We start from the raw sequence: 7710 nt of genomic DNA on the forward strand, positions 1-7710 counted from the left end.
CTATACATGTTTTTTTTCGGCTTAAAACACCTTACTATATATAAATGGTCGTTTTCTTCCAGCTAAAAACGCCTTACTATACATGGTCGTTTTTTTCGGCTAAAATCATTTTGCTAAAAACGCCTTACTATACATGGTCGTTTTTTCGGGCTAAAAACGCCTTACTATACATGGTCCTTTTTTTATGCTAAAAACGCCTTACTATACATGGTCGTTTTTTTCGGCTAAAAACGCTTTGCTAAAAACGCCTTACTATACATGGTCGTTTTTTTTCGGCTAAAAACGCCTGACTGTACATGATAGTTTTTTTCGGTTAAAAACGGCTTACTATATACGTTGGCTTTTTTTTCCGCTAAAAACGCCTTTCTGTACATGGTTGTTTTTTGCGGCTAAAAACGCCTTACTATACATCACTGGTGTCAAACTCATTTCACATGGTGGTCCACATACGGCCTCGGTAGATGTCAAGTGGGCCGGACCATTAAAATGATACCATACTTTGCTATAAACAACCAAAACAATATGTCTTTCGTTTGTTTTGGTATAAAGAAGCACATGAACATTTGGAAAATGTTGAAATTTAATGAACGTATCTTTCACAAAACATTTCATGAAGTTTGTTTTCCTTCAACAAATGTGCAATTTACTTTTATCCTTCACATATATGCATTGCAACTGATCCCACTGATTGTACAAACTTTAACAAGTAATTGGTATTGCAAAATATAGTAATACACTTTATGATCAAACAAGATTTATAAAGAAAGGAAGTTTTAAACCATTCACACGTGCATATAAAATCTAAATGTAATCCCTGCCTCCACTTTACAAACTAAGGAGAGTGCTATTAAATGTGTAAATGTGAGAGTGCTATTGATAGCGTCTGCTGTCATGGGTCCGTCCGTCTCAGTGACAGACTGAGGCTGCTGCATTCTTCTTCTCTGGTCAAAACAGTGTCCCCTAGCAGATACTCAATGAATTGCACCCTATTAAAAATATGAATTCTGTGTCTTTTATGCATTTTTTTCACTTTTAAATTATCCTGCGTGCCCGATTGAACCTCCTTTTCACCAACGCCTTACTATACATCATGTCCTAAAAAAACAAAAACAAAAACCTTATTATACCCTTGCTCTTTTTTCACAAACGCCTTACGAAACATCACGTCCTAAAAAGCCTTACCATCCACTTGGGTCTTTTTCATGAACGCATTACGACCCATCACGGTTTGATGAGTCACAGTGAAGGTGTGGAGTTTGCATCCCTTTTCCCCATGTAAAGTCGTGGATCCAAAGTGCAACGGAAGTGCACCCACATCACATTGAAGTTTCACTTTCCTGTAACACCTCAGTGAAAATAATACAAAACGTATTTATTTCGAGAGCGCTTTCACGGCAGCTTCAGCAGTAACAAAGCATTTGACCGAACAGTTCATCACAAGATCAAATAACAACACATAAGACACAGACACTCATGCAATGGTAAGCACTTTTCCTGCCGACGCCAAACTGGGCGTGATGCGCTTTCCTCGGCCCTGCATTTCTTTCATCACGTCGCTTCCCTCCAATTTTTTCGGACCCATCGTCAAAACGGAAAAGTTGAGTTTGGATCAACACGACTCGCTCCTTCCTCAAGGCAAACGGCGGATTGCAAGCAACTTTCAGGCGCACACCGCCACCTGCTGCACAAGAGTGTGTAGCACTCTCAGTCGATTCCTCTTCTTCGTTTCCTTTTCAATATTTTCTGCTTGCTCATTTCAAAACAGAAAAACAACCCAAAATAACAGGCTCAGAAAACCTTTCAATTTTTGCAAGTATACCGCAAACAAATCTCGCCGTGGCCCTGCAAAGTTTGAGAGTGAGCTCACGATGTGACGGAAATGTTGTTGTTTTTTTTAAATAAAAAGACAGCAACAGCTAAATCGGCTTCCCATATTCATGACCTGCCGAGCGTTGGCATGTGTGATAAAACAGGTTTGGTGGCAAACAGCAGCATCTCTTGTGGGAGTGAGTGAGAAGAAAAAGTCGTTTCCCTTGACAAGTTGAGCTTTACGTAAAGTCCTGCGGGTTCATGCAAATAAGCGCTCCATTTCAAAGACGGGTCATTTTAAAATGATTCTGGCTAATGCGTGACTAATAGCTTTCTTGCTCTCCGCGTCTTCCGGCCTAACTTTGTCCACTTCCACTTGGCTTGTAGCTGACGATGCCCGGCTTTGGCTCCTTCTTCCCTGTGGTTTATTGGGGGATGCGGGGGGGGGGGGGGGGGGGGGGGGCTTCAATTTCGCCAAAGGAAGTTTTAGGAGCTCCCCCTTGTTTCATTTTGCAAATTCTCTCCGCTCTTTAAGAAAGAGACGAGATCCGATCGGCGGGAAGCCGTTACCGAGACAAAGATTGACAAAAAGGACGCCGCGGCGCACGTTGCGAATCATCGAGAAAACAGCTGAGCCTTTTTACCCGGCCTCAATGTCCTTTGAATTCCGTGTTCTGCTGTCACTCAAGATTTCATCACGCGCTTTGAAATGTCACGCAAGGCTCGGATGGGGCTAACTGGGAATGAATGTGCTCCGCATGTAAATTGGATTTAAAAGACACGGCCATGAATAAATCATGGCTGACAAGGATCGGTGGTGGGAAGTGATTTTTCAAAGCGCCTTACCTACTCGGGACGCAGTTTGCATTCCTTGGCTCACCCCCAGCCCGTCTTTTCTTTGATGGTCCTTTCGCGCCCGGTGCGACCCATCTTGAGTTCCTGTTCAAGGCACTGTCGACGCCAAAGAGGACAACGGTGACGCGACCGCCATCCCAAAGCGTAATTACCCTTTCACTCTGTGCAGCGTCCTTCATCTGAAGTGAAGCCGAGGTCGCCGCGCTGCTTCCGGGAGCATCGTTGAACGACGCGCCTGCACGCTCGGATGACGAGCCGCGCGTCCCAATCGGAAAGCGGCTTCCGTCGGCTGCGCTTTTAACGGGACATCGCCTCACGTGGGCTCGAGGTCAATCTCACATCTAACGGTTGCCATCAGAAAAGCAGCCGTTCCCAGTTGACTCCGGACTGAGGCGGTGTGCACCCTGGACCGGTGACGCTTTTCTTTTCTTGTTCTATCTTCAGGGAGACTTGACAGGTCGATTTGACCGGGACGCAGAAGAGGGAGCGCGTAAGAACTCCGACTCCGGCACGCATTCTAAAACCGGATCGGACTCGGCTTTATCGCCGGGCGTCTTTGCTCTATCCTTTCCTCACCGGCACCCGTGTAATGACTTCTTTGGCCCGCTGGTCGTTTTTCTTCTTTGAGAGTTTGGCCGACAGACCAGGGTGCTCGCAGCGCCGCGGTGTTAGCTCGTCGGAAGAGCCGTACATTTTGCGGCTCGTCCGAGCAACCGTGGCAGGCCCTTTGTCTCGCTGCCACAATATCGAGCGCGTCTTTAGAAATGTGCGCTCCCAAAGCGAGCGCCTCGTCATTACTGTCAAGGCGGCACGACACGCAGATTAGTCCGCCGACTTGTGCGAGGGAATGGACTGGCTGCTCGGAAAAGGAAAACTGATGAGGAAAATGCCTCGGCCCTCCTCGCCTTTCGTTTCTGTTTGCGAGCAAGGCAGACTGTCCTCATATCGGCAAGCATTTATATATTATTCATCTCGGCTCATCTTCTTTCGTTTTTTTTTTTTAATCATTGCTGCATTTCGGCTATGTATGCTGTCCTCGAGTGTTCGGAAAGGAATTTGTCTCCGGTCTAACACGCTGCATTAGTATCATCATAAACAAGGACAATTGCCACGTGTGTGTGTGTGTGTGTGTATATTCAGTGACAACCCCCCTGACTTTACAGATATGTTGTGGTCGTCATAGCAGAAATCAAAAGCAAAAGCGGAAATGAACGACTCACTCGTAAGAGTTGCGTGTCTATCCCGTTTCATCTCGCCACACTTTCTGAGGGGGTCACTTCTTCTTCCTTGCCTAAACAAATGAAGAAATAAATCATCAAAACACGTTTTGTGAAAGTCAGACGTCATGGTAACCCCCCCCTCGATTTCACGCACGCGCACGCGTGAGTGAGTGAGTATCTGTGTCTCAGGTGCAGTGCAGGAAATGAAAAATGAAAAAAAGAAACAAAAATGAAATGCGAGGAGCACTTGTCATCCCAGATAGCAAATGAATAATATATTCTTGCAAATTTGCTGTGGTATTCTGAATTGGGGGTGGGGGGAAGCTTTGCCCCATATTGGATGTCTTGAGGTAAGGCAGAAAAACGGTTTTTTTTTTTACATTTCTGAGATATTGAAATAAGAGTATGCTAAATGCACAAATGTGCCTGTCTGTCCTCTACCTATCCTCAGTTTTTTGCATTTTTGTGCAAGCGCCCCTCGCACCCCCCCCCCCCCGCCGTTTTTTTTTTTGCAGGGTACCCTAAGATAGCTCCAACGACCATTCAGACGGCTTGCAGAACTCTCTGTGTCGCTGCAGCTCGTGTGTTAAAAGGAGCGCGTGTTTGCGGTTTTCGATTGAGTGGGGTTGCTTTTTAGTGTTTTGCATCGTGTCTTAGTGTTGACGTCTTGTTCGACAAAAGCGGAGAGTTTGGTTGAATACTTTGGCGCTTCACGAAACAATGTTTGCTTCCTTTTTTTTTTGTTGCTGTGCTTTCGATAAAGCTTTCACCGAGAGAGTGACAAAGACACCTCCTATTTGAAGAAGGTGTTTGGATATGTTTAAATGTAGAAGCGCAGGTGGAAGGGGCAACTTTCCGTTTGTTGTTGTTTTTTATTAAACATTTTTTATTTTTTACGCTGTGGTCTTTTTACAATGCAGATTTTCACCAGTCAACACCGTATGCGGAGCATATCGCTCGCAGTCAACGGCGCTTCGACTGTAAACATCAGACAGAAGCGACGCCTTTAGTTTCTGCCACTGTTACTCGCACCGCACGACGCCGTTTACGTGCGCGACTATTCACCTTCTTCCACCGTTTTGCTTCGGCTCGTGTTTCAACCGACGGGCCCGCGACAAAGTCAACGCTGTCCGCATTTGCCGTTTCTTGTCCAAAATAGAAAGTGCAGCCGGGATACCTTTCGGGGTCTTCCTGGGCCTTTCCTGCATTTTCTGTTGAGCATTTGGAAGCCGCTTTCGTGCGAGGGAGGACTGGAGCCGCCTTCTATTGGAAAAAACAGGCTGTCGTTTTCTGTTGGCCCTTCTGCAAAAAAAATTGCCCTCGCTCAAATTGAAAGCAGCAGTGACTGTTTGCGTTTAAATCAGCGGTGACAATTTGAGCAAAAGGACCACTAGTTGCCGTTTGCTCTCTGAAGTGGAGTTTTTGGATGGACCCTGCTGGCAATTTCTGGCCTAGATAGCCGAGTTTGTGCCTGGCCATCTCTCTGCCGCCCCCTCCTCCATTGTTCCCGCTGTTACCCATCGACCCGGCGTCAAACAAACGGCACAGAATAGCGACTGAAGACCCCGTGAACATTCTGCAACTCATCCGCCATCTACTTTCTTACATTTTCACCACTAGTTCTTGACGGTCCTGGTTGCCTTGCTGCAGTCAACACTTTCCACGCGCCAACTCGAGTGGATTATCCCAGAAGGCTTACACAGGCGCACGGAGTACAAAACAACAACAACAACAACAAACCCTGAACTGGACCCTCCACTCGGGCCTGGCGAGGCAGTGCAAGAGACGAGTTGGGTGGAACCAAACGCGAGAGTAAAGACGTCAATACCAAGTCAAGGCTGAAAAACGTCTCCCAAGTTAGCCGCGCTAAATTCTGACGGTGGCGCATTCCAGAGGACCGCAGGCGGAATTGAGAAGGCCCCCGATATAACGTGCCGACTTCCGTCGCACTTCCCGAAAAGGCCGCGTCATTGATCAATAAATAGGTTAATTCATTTCAAGGACATGAACCAGAGAAGACCGCGAGATGGAATCAATGGTAATGGTTTCAAAAGATCAGCTTTAGGTCCAAGTTTTACAAGCCAGGAAGTACACATAAAAAAGACAACCGTTCGCCTTAAAGAAAGAGCAATTTCGAATGATCTTAACCGATGGAAATTGACGGCTAACGGGACAGCGGGGAAAATATCGCGCGACGGGACACACGATGAAAAGGGTAATCATATGAAATTGATCGGATCGCTGCCGGCTTTTCATGCCTGTGAACCCCACGTTCGCATCGGGAAACTATGTGAAGCCATTGGAGTTGATGCATCATATTGATTTGCCGCACGTCCAGAAAGAGAGAACGTGGCGAGAGGCATGTCCCGGAGCTCCTTTTTTAGTCAGTATCTTGTGCTGATTCGCAAAAGGACCGCCGCCACCACGCGAAAATTATCGACGCGATCGTCTCTTCTCTTCAAGGGTCTTGGCGATGTCATTAAGAGTCAACGAGGGGGCTCCGAGACGACAGAATCGAACCCACACCGAAGGGACAATCTTCAGCTCGGAGAACAAAACCGGGGCTTGACGCATCGCGACGAATCGCTCGTTTGTGGCCGGCCCGATACCGAGTTCACAACAGTGGAAATGAGCAGGAATGGAATTGTCATCCTTCTGAAAACGTTTCAACGGAATGACAAAAGAAGCATTGCATCTCCTTCAACAGAGGAACAAAGGTGGCGGTCGCGACGTCTCCGACATCGGCCGCGATTTGCTTCGGAAAGATGTTTCAAAGGATGCGCCGGACAGTTGATCGCTGCCGACATAAATCGGGACGTTTGAGAGATGGAACCGGGCTTTGTGAATGTGAGCTTCATAAGGCTCCAAATACTGGCTCATGATGCTCCGATAACAATGGCTCGTTACCGGCTTCACCGATCAAAGGGAGCCATCTCCCGACGAGTAGAAGGAGGCAGAAGGCGCAATGGAGAGACGACACGGACACATTCACGATCGCCCAGAGATCAATCTCCAGCGTTCGCAAGGGTCGTGACGGTCGAGTGCGACTTGACCCGCGGGGCTTCTTTTTCCTGACCGACGCCCAGACACTATTCAAAAGAAAGCGCGCTCCGGCTCGCGCCAGCGGGACAACGGATGCGCTCCGGCTCGGATTGATCGGAGCGCTCACGTTACGGCACGGTTCCCCGAGTAGCCTTTTCTCTCTCAAACGGCACTCTGGCGCTCAAGTAAATATTGCTTCCCGAGTCAGAAAGGTACTTTTTTGGACTCGGCGGTTGAAGTCTTTGGCTCGGTCCGCCAAAGGCGTCTCTTGGGGCGATTCGAGGGGCGTTGCGTGATCACAATTTTGCGGGGTGACCAAAGAGGAGCGCGGCAGAGGTCGAACGCCGCGCCGTCCCCTCCTATAGGCGCGCTTGAAAGCTTGCGACTGATGAAAGGCAAAGTCCCAGCCTCTGAACGGCGCCCCCAGGCAAGAAGCCGACTGCTCTCTCAGCAAGTCGACACAAGCGAAGAATTTTATGGGCCGCCGAATCAGAAATAAGAAGCGGACGGGGGACGGGCGGATTGCAGAGTTTTGCCGTAAAGTCGACAAAGTAAGAGGCACGACGGTGAACTGGAGTGACCGATTGCCGCAACGAGCAGGGAGGGAGCGGAATTCGATCCGGACGTCGGTTTGTCGACGAGGAAAAAGAAAGGGGGGGGCGGGGGGGGGGGGGGGTTTGGAATGCCGGGCTGAGCCTCCATGCTAGATTGGGCCAGAAAACTCTTGTTGAGACGCGAGGGAAAATATTGAACCTGCTCATCTATCACGTCCGTACGCACATTT

At 48.1% G+C, this 7710-nt stretch overlaps 1 long non-coding RNA gene across 1 annotated transcript; it reads right to left on the minus strand.

The window, feature by feature from the left end:
* Nucleotides 1–652: 652 nt before the first annotated feature.
* Nucleotides 653–3072, minus strand: LOC147190462 (uncharacterized). Its single transcript, XR_015103753.1, has 3 exons — nt 2656–3072; nt 1183–1346; nt 653–1095 (listed from the first exon to the last, which is right to left on the minus strand). It is a non-coding gene; the product is annotated as an uncharacterized LOC147190462 (long non-coding RNA).
* Between the last annotated feature and the right edge of the window lie 4638 nt (nt 3073–7710).

This window comes from Hippocampus guttulatus, chromosome 18, assembly GCF_054856545.1.
Source record: "Hippocampus guttulatus isolate MCC_2025c chromosome 18, RoL_Hgut_1.0, whole genome shotgun sequence".
NCBI lineage: Eukaryota > Metazoa > Chordata > Actinopteri > Syngnathiformes > Syngnathidae > Hippocampus > Hippocampus guttulatus.